Below are 21,790 nucleotides of genomic sequence, written 5' to 3' on the forward strand. Positions count from 1 at the left end.
TGCACTCGGGAAATGGAGCTCCAACTGTATTCTATTTTGGTAACTTAAGTTTATCATGACAGATTCTTCGAGAATAGGGTGTCATTATATTTCTTTTGAGTATTTACGGATTATATGGAACCTTGTTTCAGATGTATATCTTGTGATTTAGCGTGCTTACAACTTGTGTCAGATTTGTAATCAGTGGAGTAGGTAAATTTGGGTTGTGATATTTTTATTTTTGGTTGTATGTGTTTGAGAGATTGTGGTGGATCGTATTTAGAAAAATCGCTCGCTGGTGATACGTCTTGGGTCAAGTTATTGCGATTACGTGACGAAGTATAAGTTGATATGTGAGGTTTGATGATAGGGGATTACGTAATGAAATATGATTTGACATGTGAGGTTTTGATGTTCCAAGACGGTTTGTGTGATAGCGTAGCGATTACGATCTTTGGGTTACGTCCTATTTGACGCTGTAATGAACTAGAATAGTATGGGCGTCATTTAATTGTTCTAGTATTTTCCCTACTCCATTTTGATTATTGGTTCCCACGCCGCTATTCAGGAATCGAGTGCATTGACTTTCCGTTGCTATTCAAACGATCATTGGGATTGAATATATTGATCATCGAAATTATCGTCGGTTACTTACCATATACTGTATCTCTCTCTCTCTCTCTCTCTCTCTTGGGCATTGTTTATTGTAAAGTACAGAGATTGTTGTTTGTCCAATCTGCATAGTTTATGTAAGACATATTGGTAATTTATATAGTGATCAGTCATGTGACGCTTCGTACTGGGTAAAGTCTTTGTGTTATATTGAGTTTATGTGTACGTTGAGTTTGGTTAGTCAGATTGTATGGTATCTGTAATTAAATGGGCCATGTATTGAGTTAGAGGACTGACTGGGCGTTTGTGTTGAGTTTTATATCTAGTTGGATACACACACACACACACACACACACACACACACACACATATATATATATATATATATATATATATATATATATATATATATATATATATATATATATATATATATATATCCAGAGAGTGTTTTAATGACTAGATGATTAATAGGACAGTTATTGATTATTGAGAGATGGGCATATTAGATTGTATTATGACCTATAAGTATGTTTGCCCAGTCTAGTTAAACTTTCACGATTCAGATATCGGTTTGGTACTTGTTCAGATTAACTTGTGATATTTTCATTCGCTTATTTTATACTTATTTGTTATTTCATTTATCATTCATGTATATTGTTATCCATTATTGTTAATTATATCCGTTACACAAATTCACACTATTTATTTCTAAAAGTCTTCCACTGCGCACATCTAATCTTCCAATGTACCATCCACCTGGCGAACAACAGCCACTATAAGAAATGTAGAGGAGTGGATTATCGTACACCTCCTCACTTTCCACTCTGTTTTATAACTGAAGAACACTTCCAATACCAAAATGCAAAATATTATCCACTTACCTTTAATGAAGTCAACGGCCATCTCAAGTCCGTACGTGTCCTTATCACAGTCATCCAGGATGTGCGCTCCAATTGTCACGTTGGGGATCATCTGAGGATCGCTGTTCAGGACATCCAGAGTATACAGCATGGTCTCCAATGCTTGGATGCCCCCTTGAGGCATAATTGGACCACACGTTATAGAGTCTTCACGTTCATGAACCATCATCAGTCCACCCAAGATCAAATCACCCGACACTTCAGCTGCTAACTTAACCGGCCAACCAGGCAAACCATCGGAAGAACTGTCGTTACGCGTGAGTATTGGAATTTCTGAATCGTTGTTCTTAGAGTCCGTTAATTGTAAATCATGAGTAGGTGATACATGCATCGACACATTCCACTCTCCGAAGTCCTCTTTTAGAATGTCGAATGTTGTAAACTTTTCGGCAGAAGTCCTTGAAATAGTTTCACTGAAACTGTATTGTGTAGCATTTTCAGAATTTGACTGAGCAATAAAAGTCTCGAGACTTACTTCACTAGTATTATAGTATTCTGAAGCTTGTGGCTTATACGGAAACTTATCATCGTAAGATGAGCTGTTGTTATGGTAACTATGTTGGTTTGTTGACGAAGTCGTTAGATCCAGGCTTAATGTTGGGGTAATAAAGTCCGCGAAACGATTCGCATTTGTCGTTACGCTTCCGGAAGGGCTGTTAAACCGTTTAAAGCCGACATTTTCGTCCACTGAATCACCACCATTTGGAAACTGTTTGGAAGTTATTGTGGAAATTATTTCTCCAATGCCCTTTGTTAGATCAGTGTCCGCTTTCTGTTTTAAATGTGAATTACGAGAATAAGTAACAGATGATATGACATTTTCATTACTAGTTTCATTGCCGTTGTCGGAAATGTTACGTGCATTATTTGATTTTGGTCTTGTGGAATTAAAGCCATTTACGATACTCTCTTCTGGCTTCGGAGTTACAGGCGCTGAAGTATCATGCCTGGATTGTGAAATATCTAAGTCTTCCGAATGACCGTTAACGGATTCACTCACACCCGTAATATTTGAAACATTAGTATTGTTGTACTGTATTTTAGGTGAATTCGTTTCTTTAAGTGATACAGAATTATTTGTATTAATCGTGACCGAATAATCTGACGTGTTGTCTTTGTGAACTTTAGATAACGAAAGATCCCTAGTTTTCATTGTTCTCTGGAGACCAATTTCTTTCACTGCAACTTGGGAATTAACACTGTTGTTCCATTCCATCACATCATTAACATTCCCCGTAAAATCATGATCACTCGACACTGATTCGCGAAACAAATTTTTATAGCTCGAAAGACGAATGTTTGATTCCGATGATGCATTTTCTAAGAATGACAACTTACCTCTTTCTTTTCCTCCTTTATTACTAATTATTACATTCGATTTCATGTTATTTTGAATACTTCGCATAGTAGTCCTCTTTATACTAACTTTCGCTTTCGTATCATATTCATCGAAATCTGTATTTATATTTAACGAATAATTCTGCACGTCTTTGCCTACTTGTGATGACGCATTTCTATGGGTACCGGTACTTGAAAATTCGTAGTCGGTTGGACTTTCTACTTGAGCATTTACTTCAATAAAATCAACATCATTATTTAACATAGGGCGTTGCGTGAATTCCTTTTCCTTCTTCCCTTCACTTTTTCGGTTTAGGATTTCACTCGCTCGGTCTGGAGAATAAATAATACTGTCACTCGATTCTACACTTTCTGTAATCCGTTCTGTATTGAAAATCCCCTCACCGATAGAGACGCTAACATTGGAGTCCGTATACACAAAGTTTTCCTTTCTAGCATCAATCCCTGCGGAGTTATTGGATGTTTCACTTGTAACATTCGTATTAATCAAATTTGATGGTGTAACAAATTTGTCTTCTACTTCTGAAGTCGTTACAGACCTATGACTAACAGATTGACTAATATTAGATCTGGCTGGACTTCTATCTGCGTCATCACTGGCATTAAAGTGTGTAGTAGAGTCGGTTTTCAATTCCGTATCTACACGTAAGCGATTCCCATTTTCCAAGTTTAAATTTAATGACTGGTTCAAAAGAGAACTGAATCTGTCATTTGTATTTGTGAATTTAGTCCGTTCTTCTCTCGAAAAATCACCAACATATAAAGAATTATCATTTACTCCAGTTATATTTATTGAACCTCTACTATTTTTCAAGTCTAAACTTGATAAATCTGAAATCACTGTACTGTTCACTATGTGAAGATTATCAGAATGTAAAGTTCTATCCTGTACCCGATTTAACGACAATGTAGAGTCCACTTCGTGCAAGTCTTTTACAATACTTTCTAAAGTCCTTCGAGAAAGAGGATTATTTTCCGAGCCGTTAGAGTCATGTTTGAATGGTCGGCTTTCATTGTGAACAGATCCATTCACTTCAGTCAATTCTGAATCAATTGGTGGCAACGTAAGCACTTTTTCCGGTAACTCCAGAGGATTTGAGTTCAATTTCGAATGTCTTTCGTTCTTCTCTTTACTTCTGTCTTCAGAGAGAATCCTAGTGGCTGCTGGTACGTCCTCTTTAATGGATTTCAAGTCTGATGTCGTAGATTTTTTCAAATCATGAGTAACCAAGTGCGACGTTGTTCCCTTCATGCGGAAGACAAACGGTTTACTTGTTCTGAAATCGGAACGCCTTACTGCGAAGACGCTTTCCTTGTTCCTTGCGGCAGTTACCTTAGTAACATCTGATGTTGGCTTATGTTTCTCGGAAACAAATGAACTGCTATTATCGACAGTCTGTGTCTCCGCGGAACTTGATAAATTGTCTATTGCTTCACCTCTCTGAACTGGATCATCTAGCAAAGACGTTAGAGACTCAGATGTGTCAGAATTATGCGTTGTATTGTGTTCGTAGACTATATTATATTTGCGCGAAATAACAGAGGCGCAAGTCACTACCTTGACGTCGAATGTCAAAAGCATAAATGTCACTAACGTCATTATCTGAGCACAGAACAACACAACTGGTGCAAACTTGTATAATGTTCTCATCATTACGACCCAGTACTCGAATCGTTTAAGAAATGTGTATAAAAATACTATCCATTGAAACATACTGCTTAGGAACCATCTTCCTCAGACGAACCAACCAGCCGCTCTACGTCGCTTGATTTCTTCCTGTGTTGATGTCTCACCTGTAAAGACAAGAAAAGTTAACTGTTACTTTACATTACTTACAATTTTTTAATTAGTTATTTTACAACGCTCTTTCACCTTTTCGATCTAGACCAGGCCGTGATGTTTGTTCGGGTTTTCTATTTCAATGTATGGAGCTCAGTGAAATATTATATTATAACTTTATTGCGTATTATTTCTAAGCTTTATTTAGTGTAATTTGTCCATCATAAGTTCCGTTTACTTCTTGTTGCATGATATGTTGCAGAAATAATTACAAAACTGTGTTGTTTAAATGTGAAGAGAATTTTACATGTTAACATAATCTGTTCGCGTCAACATTTTAAGTTTAGAATGGAAGCTAGTTTGAGGTTTAACAAAAAAGAATTTATATTGTGATTTCAATTTAGCACATCTACCTTCCTTAATTTTAGACAAAACATTTACCATACCAATCCTATGAAATTAGTGTACGTACAATTATTTTACTTCGTGTCTTAGGCAATAGATAAATACAATAATTCAGTACTCAATTGTAGTATTAAAATACAGACAACTTGAATGTCCGGGGTATCATACATGACATTATGTTTAATTATTATCTTCTTTAATATATAAAATTGAATGTGGGTATGTATGTATGTGTGTATGTTCTCTATACAAATCTACACGCTTTGACCGATATGTGCCAAAATTTGCACATTTAACCTTCATAACCAGGAGAAGAACATAGGCTACATTAAAATTGTGCAAATGGAAGTTAAACTAATTAAATTATAAAAAAATAAAAATAAATAGATCAAAATTCATGTATAACATTAAAATGCAAAATTTTCTACAGTCAATTGTTTTTTATTATTGTCTATTTTATTCGACATCGACTTTCACGAGGCCTTGGAAATTTTAACAAGAAATTAAATTAAATTGTTTTTTTTTTAATTTACCCGTGCGCTCCGCTGCACCCGTTAGAAATAAATATAAAGTATTAACATAATTAAATTAGGACGTTTGGTCCAGGGAACATTCGTGTTTGATAGAACGTTAAATCGTTTAATATGTTACTTAATTTAAATTGCATCCAAATAATTAAAATGCGATCAATTTGGTCCAGAGACACTAATTTGGTGCAATGACAATTCCTTTAACCTGTTTCTTAATTTTTATTACATGCAGCCATAGTTTAATGAAGATTGACATCATTTAGATTTAATGTGTATATTTTATTTTACTTGTTATAGGTTTCCATTGAATTATGGTAATAACTTAATTTTAACCCTTCTTTTCTACGTATTCAGTAAATGGCGCTTGGCCCACTATGGTTCTGAACCCTTCAAATAACTTAAATGATATTATATAATATTACATTATAAACGCGGAAATTCTACTTGAAGCAAGTAAAGCGATAGGGCTGGAAGTATATCCCGAAAAGACTAAGTATATGATTATGTCTCGTGACCAGAATATTGTACGAAATGGAACTATAAAAATTGGAGATTTATCTTTCGAAGAGGTGGAAAAATTCAAATATCTTGGAGCAACAGTAACAAATATAAATGACATTCGGGAGGAAATTAAACGCAAAATAAATATGGGAAATGCCTGTTATTATTCGGTTGAGAAGCTTTTGTCATCCAGTCTGCTGTCAAAATATCTGAAAGCTAGAATTTATAAAACAGTTATATTACCGGTTGTTCTGCATGATGTGAAACTTGGACTCTCACTTTGAGGGAGGAACAGAGATTAAGGGTGTTTGAGAATAAGGTTCTTCGGAAATTATTTGGAGCTAAGAGGGATGAAGTTACAGGAGAATGGAGAAAGTTACACAACACAGAACTGCGCGCATTGTATTCTTCACCTGACATAATTAGGAACATAAAATCCAGACGTTTGAGATGGGCAGGGCATGTAGCACGTATGGGCGAATCCAGAAATGCATATAGAGTGTTAGTTGGGAGGCCGGAGGGAAAAAGACCTTTGGGGAGGCCGAGACGTAGATGGTAGGATAATATTAAAATGGATTTAAGGGAGGGAGATATCATGATAGAGACTGGATTAATCTTGCTCCGGATAGGGACCAATGGCGGGCTTATATGAGGGCGGCAATGAACCTCCGTGTTCCTTAAAAGCCAGTAAGTAAGTAAGTTAGAAAGTGCAGTGCAAAGTACTGTTAAGAGACGTAAATATATTGTCATGAACACACACTGATTAAAGGCAATAGATTAGTGTTCATTCTTTGTTAAATCCCTTGATTTAATCTTACTTAATAGGCCTATATTTTTCAGTAACTTCTAACTTAAATATCCTTACAAAAACATCGATAATTAAATTGTTCCGTATTTAACTGCTACAGACTAAAAAAAGTCTTCATTTGTTTTGCTGTCATAACTCTATTCAATATTTCTACATGGCCTTTTATAAATAACGATTATTGAACATGAATGAGGCGATGTACGTCCTGAATTTGCTTCAGAAGCAACCTCCAGAGATCTGCGTTACGTCCAACGTTGGTGATCATCGCTTTAACCTCTTCCTTTACTATATATTTGACCAGTTTTTTGAAAAAAATGTGTCATATTTTTTTTATTTCTGTATACTGCCCTGCTAAGCAAAAGTGCCGTATCTGCAGGGAAATTGAAAAATGGGGTTTTCGCACTTTATAGGGTTGTGTACTGTCAGAAATTCATTGGACTAAGTAAAAATGCGATATTCCCAATGACAAATGAAATATAAGCATTTTATTTTGCCGTATCTGCACAAAATCGTTAGATAAACTAAGCAAGACTGCAGTATGTCTCTCATGCTACGCAAAAGTGCGGTATGTGAGTTGCAGATACTGCATTGTTGCTTTGTACCAAGCATATACCGCGGCCTTTCTTAGCATTGTCACACTCTTTTTATCCACATGCCGCTTTCTGCTTCAGTATGCACCGGTCAGTGTTATATTGAACAGCAATCTGTGTTAAAAACAGTTATAATTATGTCTTCTTCTTCTAGCTCTAAACAATTAGTGAAATTAGCTTTGGAAAAATGCTCTTCATCGAACATGATAAAAATGAAAATTTTAATTCAAGTGTTGCAAGTCAACTTACGAATTCTAGCTTATCATGAAACATTCGCTTCAGTGGGAAAGAAATCTAAATTCAAACCTATTGCATTTGTTTGGAATGAAGCTATTACAGGACGAAATAAGGAAAGTATTATAGGTACATTTTACACAGAGATGTCAAAATATGATAATTTGGATATACAATTTGGATAATTGTTCAAGCCAGAACAAGAACTGGTGTCTGTATTCTTTCTTGGTCTTCATGGTGAATTCCAAGGAAATAGCTGCCCAAGAAATCAACCTTTTCTATTTTGAACCAGGACACACATTTATTATGCTTACGGTATTCAACACCAAGTTCAAAATGTCTCTCAAAAAGCAGAAAAGAACATAGGACTTTGACGATTTTATAGACGCTTGTCAAGATGAAAATAATGGAAAAATGGAACTAATAAAGACAGATCACACAAACTTCCACAAAGGAAAGGTTCCACTGCCCATCAAAAAAAAAAAAAAAAAAAACTGCAAACCAACTACCTTGCCTCAAGGATATCGTTCATGTAAAATCAGTGAGAGGTAACTATGTATTAGACTACAAAACAACATATAATGAAACTGAAAGTTACAAAACTTCAGATTTCCTGCAAAAGATAACACAGAAAAGACATGGCATGCAATTCCCTGAACATGTGAATAAGCCCTGTGGATTTGATCTTGAGAAGAGAGATATAATTGAGAACACCTTGAAAGAAGGCATTCCAGAAAACAGACTTAAATTCTGGCGAGATATACTAATACAGTAAATATTTTGTGCATACTTATGTTCAAAGATTGATTATTATTAATAATATTACATTGTTAATACTATAATTTTGTTCATGACTTACATAAATTCTGATTTTTGGTCACTCATAATGTCATGTTGTGAAATAATTAGAAAGGATTTATCATATGTATTCAATTTTTGTTACTAATGGGTTTCTGCATTTGCTATTGCATATTATTCATGTAGCATTATTAATTAAAATAGAAAATCGTCAACTTCAGAACTTCAACATAAGAGACGCCTAGAATCATAAGGGCCTAAAGCACACTACGGTGAATTTGTATATTTTAGCATATCTGCATCTTCTGATATATTTTAATAGATATTGTGGGATGTATAAGATTGTACCAAGAACAAATCAAAACCTAACATATTAGAAATCTGAATAATAATGTGAATGTCATAAATTAATGTGAATTTTTCTCAGAACTTCGATCCCGTACATTGGGCCCTTATGGTTCTGGATGCCTATTCTTTCATTTCTTTATTTTATGCAGATATCGCACTTCTTCTTAGCAGGGCGGCAACATACGGCATTTTGTAGTTAAGGCAGATATTTATATATTAAGTCATGCTGTGTTAAAGAGCGGTATCTGCAGTTTCTATTAAATGGCTGAATTAATATAATTTTTGTTTGTTTCAGTAATTTTGTAATGTCGTATATAGCTGGAAACCACATAAATTATGTAATCATACGTAAAAATCGAAAGGGGCTGTACAGAAAACTTTAAACTCATTTTTATCGATACTTTGCTTTTTGTAGATACGGCACTTAGCCTTACCAGGGCAGTATAGAGGTCATTTAATATATCAGAATCACTGTACATCACTAATTTTCTTACATACCTAAAAATCGCTATGAAATAGACATACATTCATACCTGAATTATTGTCCCGAGTTATCTCGTACACCTTGATTCCAGCTGTGATATTTGTCCCACTTTGATTTTCTCCTCACCTAATTACCAACTTATGTTTTTTATGGATTAATTTATGAGGTACAATCCAGTGCTGTTATCAAAGTGTTAAATGTTGCTTGTCGTATGATAGACTCGAAAGCAGGGTATTGTGCACAGTGGCATATTGCATTCTGAATAGTAGTATCTGCTCTTGTGACGAATTTGATTGTATTTTGAGTCTCTCGCAATACTACACATGAAACACTGTCTGGTTGGTTGTTCTTCTTCAGAGTTCGTGGAATAACTTCTGGGGAATGCCTACCTGTAAGCCGAAGTGGGTTGGGCGATTTTCCTGGCCATCCTGCCTTAAGTGATAGGACATTCGGGGTGTATTTTTCGAAACTCTTACGAATTTCCACCATTCGATAGTCCAAGGGTGTCTTCCTGCCTTCAGATATCGTATACAAAACGTAGGAATTCCAGAGGGCCAACTCGAGAAGATGAAAGACGATATTTTTATAATACCGCTTTCCACTATTTCGCGGGACAGGATAAGCTGCCAAGTGCTGGTCTACCTTGTCGACTCCCCCCATTGAGTTGTTATAGTCGACCACCATTTTCGGCTTCAAATCATCCTTGATGACGATCATTTCAGCGCCATGTATTGTGCTAAGAAGCACCACATCTTTTTTATCCTTCAATCTGAGGGTAATATTCTTGTCCCTCCGGATGGAAACGTATATATTCGGGATATAGTAAAAGAGAGGGCAAACGAAACTTCGAGACAAGATATTTTTAGTAATATTAAAGACCTAGGATCACTAAAATACTATAGGGAGGTTAAGTAGCTTTGGGAACAGGAAGAATACGTTAGACTAAATTCAAGGGAAGAAAGAACAGGAATTGCATGGTGGAGATTAGGTATATGGAGACTCAAGAATAAGAGAGGGAACGTAGAGAAGGATAAATGTCCTTTGTGTGGACTAGCTGAAGACGCGATGCATATTGCGCTAAAGTGCCAGACAACGAATGATTTGAGACACAGTTGGGTAGATAAAAAATTTCTACAAATAAACGCTATAGTAGCTTATAAAAAAATGAATGGTCACCTAAACGCCAGCAATCTGCATAAATTAGGACAATTTATTTTTAGAGTTAAAATTAGATGGGAAGAGAAAGTCAAAGCTCTAACGGAGATGGAATTATAAATGTTGAGGAGTTACACGATAAGAAACAACGAAAAGTAGTCAATGAAGTTAACAGAATAATTCTTAAGAGATTAAGCATAAAATGAAAAAGCTAAGATAGGAGTTTTAAATACAAGAGCTATACTTATTATTAGTCGTGTACCATTATTATTATTACTATTATTATTATTATGATTATTATTATTATTATTATTATTATTATTATTATTATTATTACAGAGGATGCTTATAGGTTCATTAGGTATTAGTTTGTGTTATATTTGTATTGAGAGTGATGGCGGATTAAGAACTGGAATACATCTAATCCGCCATGACGTGAACAATGATTGATGAAATAAATAAATAAATAAATAAATAAATAAATAAATAAATAAATAAATAAATAAATAAATAAATAAATAAATAAATAAATAAATAAATAAATAAATAAATAAATATATATATATATATTCGGGATAATAATCCTTAGCAACGAAAATGGGAATCAAACGAGTTAACTCGGGTTAATAAATTTTGATACAAGTTATCAACCCGAGTTAATCATTCATTCGCCAGCGATGATCGCCGTAAACAAACCGAAGCTAAAAAATTACATTTTTCTATCTCCCCTCCCCCTGTTTCCTTACGCATTTCACCCAACTCAGACTGTTGGAAAATAACGCTTCTATAATCTTGAGGTATGTAAATGATAGCTTTACAACAATACAACATAATAACCTCTTAATAAAAAGCACACTAATTGCTGGATATTTTGATGTAACTGCTTTTTCACACAACCCTGCATTTTACTGTTCATTTTAAAGGATATATTAGCGATTTTGACATTCAGTTCTTCACAGATCAGGGCAGAAAGATGAAGATATCGGAAATACAACATTAACTTATTCTGACAAAAATGGATTTAATTGACTTTGAAAATAAGCGACTCAAATACTCTAACAGTAGCTTTTTATTATCATAAAATTAATGAAAAACGGGAAACATTTTCTATGTATTACATCCAAATTAATAGCGAAATAATATACAACATTGACACTTGTATAAAACTAAAATATCCAATAAACCAAACTGTGTAACGGCTAGAAAGAGACGGTTCAATTATTTGCTGCATTAATTAGTGCAAAGCCACAGATAGTAGCATGTGGAAGTCATGACGGCCTGCGGATTTGTTCCATGCGATCAGTACACGATGCTATTATGCATTACATCGCATTTACAGAATTAGTATCAAAAGTAAATTATTCAGAACATGAGGTGTTTTATGTACAGTACTGGGTGCGGAATTGTACAGAAACCGCAACGCCACTTCCAGCTCTTGGCAGAATCGCCCTGACTCCGGTTAAGCAGATGTCTTGTTAACGGCGATACGCACTGCTCTATCGGAAATTCGACACAGTGAAAATTATTAATGTAATACAAAGATTGTTCCGAAAGTAATACCTCCTAATTACTTTCACGGAAACTACAACAGATAACAGAGAGCATAATAAAACAGTTAAATAGAGCAAGATTTCTGCATCGATAAATTCATAATACGGTCCTGGACTACGAAAAGATACTTAATGCATGAATTATCTAGATTTTGACATTCATGATGTACCAACCACTGTTGCCAACATATCGCCCTACAATCTCGCTAAAATTTCAACAAAAAGTAGCTAAATCTCTCCAAAGTTTGTTAAAAAAGTCCCCAGAAATGTCGCTAAAAATTAATAATAAATATCACTAAATAAAAATAAGAAAAACATACATATGCGGAGAAAAATATAATTTCTTCGTCGTTACCCTCTTCTGCGGAGTCTGGTTGTATTGTTGACGGCTGTGATGTTGAGGTAGAAGGTGTGGGAACAGCTGATTGTGAATACACTGCACTTGATTCAATCATTGACACTACACTTTCTGGCAAATTGTAAGTTTGGAAATTTTCACCCAAGCGTTTGACCACAATTTTTTTTGTGAAATCTAACACTTTAAATCTTACATGTTAAAAGATATTAAAACCAGCTAAGACTACAGTCTCATTTGCTTCACACGAATTGTCGGCACAAAATTCCAAAACTCAATTGCCTCGGGTCGGTTCGCAGTGGAAAATCTCCACGTTGCGGGAAAGAACCAAGAATTAGTGGAAACAGCAACTCGTCACGTGCCAATCAAAGTTGCCATCGTTTATCGGTGTTGGAGCAGTAGCATTGAGAGAGATCTAACCGTGAGAATCATTGAATCATCATCTTTCACCCCTGATCACTGATCACAAATATATGAGATCAGGGCTTTGACGTATGAATCATTAGACTACTCAGTCATGCACCCATGCCTCTTCTAAAACTAAGAAGTGCATGACTTAAGTTGAATGTTTTAACTTAAAAGAAAGAAGAAAGTGGAAGAATATAAAAATCAGCAGAAAAGTCGCTAATCGTATTTTACAAAATTTGTCGCCGAGACAGATTCAAAATTCCCTATATTTAGCGACACTGGCACCAACAATGTTATTTAATTTCGTGTTATAATTCCAATCGCCTCGATGTTGAATACAACAGACAATAATAAAGAAGAATTGACTACAGAAGAGCGAATTTAATATTATAGTATTTAATTTTACTTTTTAATTAATTTAACGTCCATTTGTACAAATTTAATGTATCCTATGTTTTACGCCTGATTATGAAGGTTAAATGTGCAAACTTTGGCACATATCGATCAAAGCGTGTAGATTTGTATAGAGAAAAAAAAAACACTATCACTTTTATGTATTAAGAAGATACATTTCATCTTTCCACGCTCACGAAAGTACAGCGGAAGCGGTAATACAGAACGCAGCTGCACACAGGCTAGCGTGGAAAGATAAAATATATGCACTATACATATACAAACATATGCAGTATATAACTCTATATATATATATATATATATATATATATATATATATATATTGCCATGTACTCTAACTACTACCAGCATGCGTATATTTCTTATTATATGAAGTTATGTGGTAGTTTCAATTATTTGGGTTGCAACGTATCCTATTGCGAAAATAACGATGTTAATAACAAAATAAATAAATTCCAGAGAATGTGCGGTACAATAAAAAGCACCTTATACCGGAACACACTAAAAGAGACCCAACTAAAATTCTATAAAGTAATGGCTGTCCCTGTTCTTATGTATGGCAGTGAAAACTGGGCATTGACTCGATCAGAAAGAAGAAGGATAGAGGCTGCAGAGATGAGATTTCTGAGATCAGTGGCAGGATACACTCTATTGGACCAGAAAAGAAGCACAGACATAAGGACGGAACTGGGAATTTTCAACTTAAACGACAGATTAGCAAGACAAAAGGAAAACTGGAAAGAACATATTTTAAGGACGAATGAAGACAGATTCCCCCCCCCCCAAAAAAAATACTGAACTACAGACCGGAAGGAAGGAGGAATGCCGGAAGACCTTGAAATAGATGGGAGGACATTTTCCAAGAGGAAGGAACAGGCCATCAGGCCTAAAACTTGATGATGATGATAAAGTTATGTGTATGAGATATGTGTTATAATAATAACTGTTTTAATTCCCGGCAGCGAAATGAATTATCTCCTTATTCCTAGTGTTTCGCATAATTTTCTTCCGCATGCTAACCATATGTCAAGGAAATATATAGTATTGGTTTAAATTCTTCACGAAAGAGAAAGACACAGTTGCAATGTGGAATACTAGTTTCTTCTTAACAATTCTTACTTTATTTATTTCAGTTTTATATTTTTGTGTATTTAATAATAATAATAATAATAATAATAATAATAATAATAATAATAATAATAATAATAATAGTAAGAATGGTTAATTTTAACTGGCAAAGTTAAGTCAATTCGGCCTTCTCTTCCAACTCAACCACTGCGATACAAAAATACAAAATTACTATATTGCTAATGAGCAAAACATAATTAATACAATGAAATACAAAACAATACACTACAATACAATACAATACAATACAATACAATACATAACAATTCTTTTACCTTCCCAACACTCCAATGAAATAATTATGTACTAATAATAACATTAATAATAATCATACCTAATAGTACATTATGCAACGAGCCTATAATGAAGGTAATTAAGAAGCGAGTATGGATATTTTCATAATTTTCATACGAGCTTCTTAATTACCATTATAGGCGAGTTTCATACGACTTTTTATGCTCGACCATATTTCTAACTTGATATTATTAATTTTCTTTGTATCTGACCTTGGCCAATGTCCCGTATGTTGTGAGATGTGCGCAGACGTGAAAGTCTTGATTTTTTCCGTGTAACAGATGTTGACATTGACCTTGCTAGGCCATAAGAACCTACAGAGATAACATTAAAATTAAATTAGACATTGAAAAACGAGATGCCAAATTGAATTTATTTGAATATTATTTACAATTAACGCTAATTATTATAGTAACAGAACATAACCTTCTGCGACAGTATTGGATTTCCAGCCTCCGTGACTTTTCGCTAATTCTCTTTCGATTGCATATCCGAGAATAATCGATACTTGCGGTTTTATAACGGTAGAAAGCTGACCTGTCATTGGCTGAACAGTTGTAACCTGAGTCGTCATTGGCTGAAAGACCTGACCTTTAATGAGTAGGTGTACTTTAATGACATACATTAAAGGTCTGCTACCAGGTGTATAATTACTACATTTCGGCATGGTCGAGCATAAATATAATTAAATCATTAAACTCGATTATGATTATAATTACAACTTCAATTTGTCTGCGTCAGTAAGAAATTGTTTAGCTTTGTCTTGAAAGTAATTATTGTCTGGCAGCCTCTAATCTTCTGAGGTAGAGAATTTCATTCACGAGGGACGGAGACAGTGAAAGAGGATGAATAGTGGGATGTTCTATGGGCAGGAATTGCTAGGATTAGGCTCTCTTGTGACCTGGTGTTTAGATTGTGATTGCAGGATAAGTAGTTAAACCGGGAACGAAGATAATTTGGAGTAGAAGTGTGGAGAACTCGAAACAGAAGAGAAAGCGAATGAAGTGTTCTACGGTTACTGAGTCGCAGCCGGGATAAAGATTTGAACGAGGGTGTAATGTGGTCAAATTTGCGAGCATTGCTGATGAATCTGACACACATACTGTGCACACGCTGTAGCTTGTTCGAAAGGTCAGTTGTCAAATCTGTAAGTATTACGTCGCAATAGTCAAACAGTGGTAATACGAGGGTTTGCACTAAAGTCTGTTTTAATTCTGGCGGGAGGAAGTTTCTGAATGGGTTAAGACAATGCATGGTATAGCACACTCTCTTGGATATTTCCTTTATTTGGCATTCCCAATTTAAGGGAACCAGGTAGTCATTAGAGGTCAAAAATTCGATTTTTTTATTTTGTGTTAAAAAAAAAAGAGTACAAAACTTCCTCTTTACAATAATATAAATTAGTGGGGGGTATTTCTTCAGATATGCCCTTTAAATGATCTCTTTAAATTTGGCGGTGCATCTAATTCATACTTCATTCCTTTTTAAATGCAATTTTCCATAAGTTGACATTTTTCAAACAAGTGCATTTTTCTCTGAAACTACTGAATCAATTTGCATGAGATTTTTACAGTGTTTTCTGCAGGCTGTGTTCTACACAGTAGACCTACGGGTTTAAGAATGTGACACACATAACACGAGAAAAAATATATACGCATTGAAAAAAAATTGCAAAAATTGTTGAACAACGTTCAATATTTTTTCTGCTTCACTAGAGGTGAAGTATTTAACTAAATTTTGCTTTAGAATTTACAATATACATTACTTGATAACTTAACAAAATACAAAGTATATTAGTCAAGATTGTAGCAAGTAATGTGCACCTGAAGAATGAGGTACACTTAGCAAAGTGGAAAAAGAGGTTATCGGTTAGGGCCTTTATTTTGCACTCGAATACGGAACTATTTAGTTGTCTTTTATACCACTGAATGCAGAATGATTGGTTGTATAAGCATGGCAATTTTTATTCCATTCTGAGCATTGAAAGCCTAGAAATATTGAACTAAACTTTTGTATCGGACTGTTTCAATCGCAGAGGCATCACTACCCACTCCCCTTAAATTTTCGTCTAAGTAAACGCCAAGGTTTCTGACTACAGAGTGGTACGGAATTGTGGTATTATTTACTGTAACGATTGGGATATGTCTATTGTGCATTGTGTTCAGTAGTCGGGTGTGTCCAATTAGGTATTATATTAAATTTTATTTATTTATTTATTTATTTATTTATTTATTTAAATTTAAATATACAGAATACAGAATATAATTACAACTACAGAAATAGAAATAAAATAATACAATAAATATAAAAAAGGAGATACAGTAATATTAACAAAATTTGACGACCGAATGAGCAGCGCTCGTGTTCGGTCGCAGTTCAGATATATTATTAATAGACTTATAAGGGAATATACAAAGTAAAATAAAATAGGAACTAAAATTAAAATTACAGCTACAGTGAAATTATATAATATAATAGGCCTATATTGATATAAGAGGAATATGGAAAGTGAAATAAAATAAAATAGGAAATAAACATTAAAATAACAGTGGCAATGAATTTATATAATATAATATTAACATAAAGAAGAATAATGTTTTTCCATGAAAAAATGTTAGTGCAAACACTCGTGATGCCCCACTTCGATTACTGTGATATTCTGTTTACTGACCTAAGCGTTACTTCGGCGCAGAGACTACAACGTGTTCATAATATGTGCGTCCGTTTCGTCTGCAATATTCGCCGGGCTGATCACGTAACACCATGCCTCGAAATGTTGTCCTGGCTCCGTCCAGAAGATCGTAGGAAAGTCCACTGTCTTTCCCTTCTCTTTCACATATTGCATTTCTCCACTCCTGTCTATCTTGCGTCTCGTTTTCAAAATTTATCCACCCATCATAACCTAGACACACGATCACAACACTCCTCAATATTATCCATTCCCTCCCACCGAACATCCTCATATTCATCTTCTTTCACTGTGGCTGTTCCTCGGCTTTGGAATTCCCTACCGAGTAATGTCAGGGACTGTCAGACATCAAACCAATTTAAGAACTGGCTAACGAAATACTTTTCTAACAATTCTTGTTAACAATAATAGCTGTTTCAGGTTTCTCAATGTTTAATGGTTATATAATATCATAGATAAATATCTAAATTATTTCATTATTATTGTTATTATTATTATTATTATTATTATTATTATTATTATTATTATTATCACTATTACTATTTCTTACCAATGTTTATTATTCTCATACTAACATTACTTATCCAACTTTCATTATTTACTTTCATGTTGTTTTACGGTCTGGATATTAATGTAATAATTATGAAAGCAATTTATTATATTCAATTAGAATTAGAGTGTGGCTGGGCGGAAGAGAAGGCCTACCGTGCCTTAGCTCTGCCAGATTAAATAAATAAATAAATTAAATTAAAATAAATATCGTACGTGAATAAAGTAGGACAATTTATAATATATATATATATATATATATAAATTCCAAAATTATAGAATTATAGAATACAAATATAATATAGGCTGATTAATTCATACACATATTCTATAAATTTATTTAATCAAATTGAAGACATTAACACGTTCCTAATTTACTTGTTATATGTTAGTGGGTTACGTGTTAGAAGTTCTGGGTGTAATTTAGCTAAAGAATTATACAAACAAGGGCCAAAATTAATGCTATGCTTTAGACCAGCAGATGTGAAACATTTAGGATCTACTAATGTTGAATTATTATCTCGTATCCATTCTCAATTTATGGTATATTTTCTTAGTTAATTAAATTATTATTTATTTCACTACACGTGGTAATTTGACAAATTTATGGTACAAATCATGTGTACAGACAGATTCATGCGAAAGTATCACCTGCAAGACTTGTGTAAATATATTAACCGAAGTTAAGACGGCAGAGAACTGCACTAATTAAATCCTCCAGCTATGCACGTCACTCAACTACACCTTATTGCTGCACGAAAGTGTTTCAATTCTGACACATTTCGGTAAAGTGAATTACTGACGCTATAAATTAAAGGGTCTTGGAAAGCTAACAGAAACAGTTCAGAGTAAATAACCTACTAATATGTCTGCTTCGTTATGGAATGTTCTACACAGTAAATGCTACGAACTTAATTTTTAAGTGATTTTAGTCTTGTAATTAATTTAAATAATGAAATCTGCTTTACCAGTATCGAAACGTTAAAAACAGAAAACCTCTGTGAATCACACGCATATTTTATTTAATATTAACCCTCAACAACAGAGGCGCGTAATAATAAGCTAACACAGACGTGCGGTTTGTGATAATATAATATTTAATACCATTATTGTATTAGTATTATTGTCGGCACATAAATAAAGCAATGGATGACATGAGTTGAAGCACTCTAGAATCTAGGCTGAAAAATCGAGACTATCTGCACTATTTAAGGCGAAAACAGGGCTTAGAGCTTGGAGGGATTTATGAGATCGAACTGAAAACCTATCACATTACTCAGAAAATGAAAATTAGAGAACAGAATATAAAAAATTTTCATTTTGAAATAGGACTGTAATAGACTGGATCCAGCTACTTACAATGGCTTTTGAGGGCCCTCTTTAACCAATTAAAAGAATTGTTAGTTGATTATTTAACGACTCTGTATCAACTAACAGTTAATTATAGTTGATGAAGTTGGTGATAGAAAGATGGTATTTGACGAGATGAGATCGAGGATCCGCCGTGGATTACGGCTACTTAATATTTGCCTTGTGATTGGGAAAAATCTCAGAAAAACCCGACCAGATAATCAGTCCAAGCGGGAATCGAATGCGCGCCCAAGATCTACCCTGGATCGATAGGTAAGCACTCAGCCGACAAAGTTATTATGGTGGCTAATTAAAAGATTTAAAAATTACTTAAGTATACAAGTTGTTATAATAAAAACACTAGCAATTTATAAATTATTTATTATTAATAAGTAAATGATTATGTACGTGTAAGTATAAAACGAATATTGAATTATTGCTTTAGAATTTAATATAGGCCTACTGTTTTACCATTTCGCTGTGTTCTGTTGGCGCAATTACTTTTAAGATTTGTGTCAGTGTTGCAAGTGTCCCATTAGCATTTAGTACTTTTTTCAGCTTTGTGCTAAGAATGATTTGTGTTGTGGTATTTATGTTTGTGGTGTGAGTTGTGTTCATGTTATGATATTTTATTTTTGTGTTATGTATTTGTGTTATTGCTTGTAATTATTGTATTAATGTTTTGTAATTGTGCTGTTTGTTTTGTTTATATTGGCATGTTATTGTGAGTTTTTTTTATTATGTTCTGTCTTACATTTGTTTTTTGTGTGAATTGTGTTTGTTCACTTTTGTACTATTCCAACACTGCCACAGGGATATCTGTCCACTCGTAATGCAATAAATTCATTCATTAATATATCATATATGAATTACAAACCTCTTTATCAATCTTCAATACCAAAATGAATACATATATTTTACTTTCAAATTTCTGAATATTAAAACAGGAAATATGTCATTTTAATCGTTCCGAAGTGAACGTACATGAAAGTTCCATATTATAATGTGAATTACGTATTGGAAAATAGGAATTTTAAATTGCGTCAGATATATCACGACGAATATTACGAAACTTTTGATTGACAGTGAAGATTCTATGCTGGTATAATTTAACCCCGACGTAACCAAATATAATAAAATTAGCATTTAAATGCATTCCTTCAGGAAAGCACCGCGAGTCACTAAACGTGTTCTTCCCTGTGTTACCTTCCAAGCGGTATTGAGTTCCCTTCTCTTACTCCCCTCTTCACGCTTTTCATTCACCCCGCCAGCATCTCATTACGAAAATCTGACGTAACTGAGAGCATCTCACTCCGCCGGCTTGCCCTCGTTCAATGCACAGGTATCTTCTCCCATTCTACCGTTTTTTTTTTCTATTTTCATTAGTTCCAATAATTTAACCCTGACATTATTACACTTAACATTATTTTATTCTACATCTTGATTACACAACTTTTAACACTGTATCACTTAGGAATATGTATGATAACAACTTTCTTGTGTTAAATTTTAACGTACCTTGTTAACATGTTTCGACCTATTTTCGGTCATCTTCGGATCTGGTCGTTGTTGGTCTTGTTTCCAGTATGGGTGCTTTCGTAGTGTAGAGTTAAAGAGTGTATGTGTTTTGAAATTGAGTTTGTGTTGAGAATATCGTTGGGGTGTGTTTTCGTGTGTCTGTATATTTCATATTGTTCTAGTGTGTTGAGTTTCTGGCTTTTTGGTTGGATGTGCAGTATTTCCATGTCTGTGTTGATGTCTCTGTAGGTGTGGTTGGCATTTGTGATGTGTTCTGCATATGTGGAGGTGTTTTGTAATTTTGTTTTGGCTGTGATGTGTTCTGTGTAACGTGTTTGAAATGATATGCCTGTTTGTCCTATGTAGAAGTTGTTGCAGGTCTTACATTTGAGTTTATATACGCCTGTGTGGTTGTATTTGTTTGTTTGAGTTGTTTGTGTGTTGAGATGTTTTTGTAGAGTGTTATTTGTTCTGTATGTGTTGTAATTTAATTTCTTGAATTAGGTTGCAATTTTATGTGTGTGTTTTTTTTTTTTTTTGTTTTCGTAAGTTACTGTGATGTATTTTTTGTGTTCTTGTGTTTGTGCTGTATTCTTCTGTTTTTTTTTGTGGTTTTGTTTTGTCATACGTATTATGTTGTCTATTATGTTAGGGTTGTATCCGTCTTTTTGTGCTATGTATTTGATTGTGTTTAGTTCTTCGTTGTAATCCTGTTGGTTCATTGGTATGTTGTGTAGTCTGTGTACCATTGTTCGGAATACAGATTGTTTGTGTTGTGTGAGGTGGTTGGATGTGTTGTGTATGTGTGTTGTTGTTGTGGGTTTTCTGTGTACTTTGAATGTGCGTTTGTTGTCTACTTTTGTTATTGTGATGTCTAGAAAATTTATGGATTTGTTGTTTTCAATTTCTAATGTGTAGTGTAGCTTTGGGTGTATTTTGTTTATGAGTTGATGTAGGTTTTGGATCTGTCTTTTGTTTCCTTTGTATAATATTAGTATGTCATCTACGTATCTGTACCAATATATGATA

At 34.1% G+C, this 21,790-nt stretch overlaps 1 long non-coding RNA gene across 1 annotated transcript in view; it reads right to left on the reverse strand.

The window, feature by feature from the left end:
- Positions 1–1,479: 1,479 nt before the first annotated feature.
- LOC138706300 (uncharacterized) overlaps positions 1,480–21,790 on the reverse strand; it is a 576,727-nt gene continuing 556,416 nt past the window's right edge. Inside the window, exon 4 of the long non-coding RNA XR_011333952.1 lies at positions 1,480–4,667. This is a non-coding gene — a long non-coding RNA (uncharacterized lncRNA). The remainder of the gene's footprint in view (positions 4,668–21,790) is intronic.

This window comes from Periplaneta americana, chromosome 1, assembly GCF_040183065.1.
Source record: "Periplaneta americana isolate PAMFEO1 chromosome 1, P.americana_PAMFEO1_priV1, whole genome shotgun sequence".
In the NCBI taxonomy this organism is placed as follows: Eukaryota; Metazoa; Arthropoda; class Insecta; order Blattodea; family Blattidae; genus Periplaneta; species Periplaneta americana.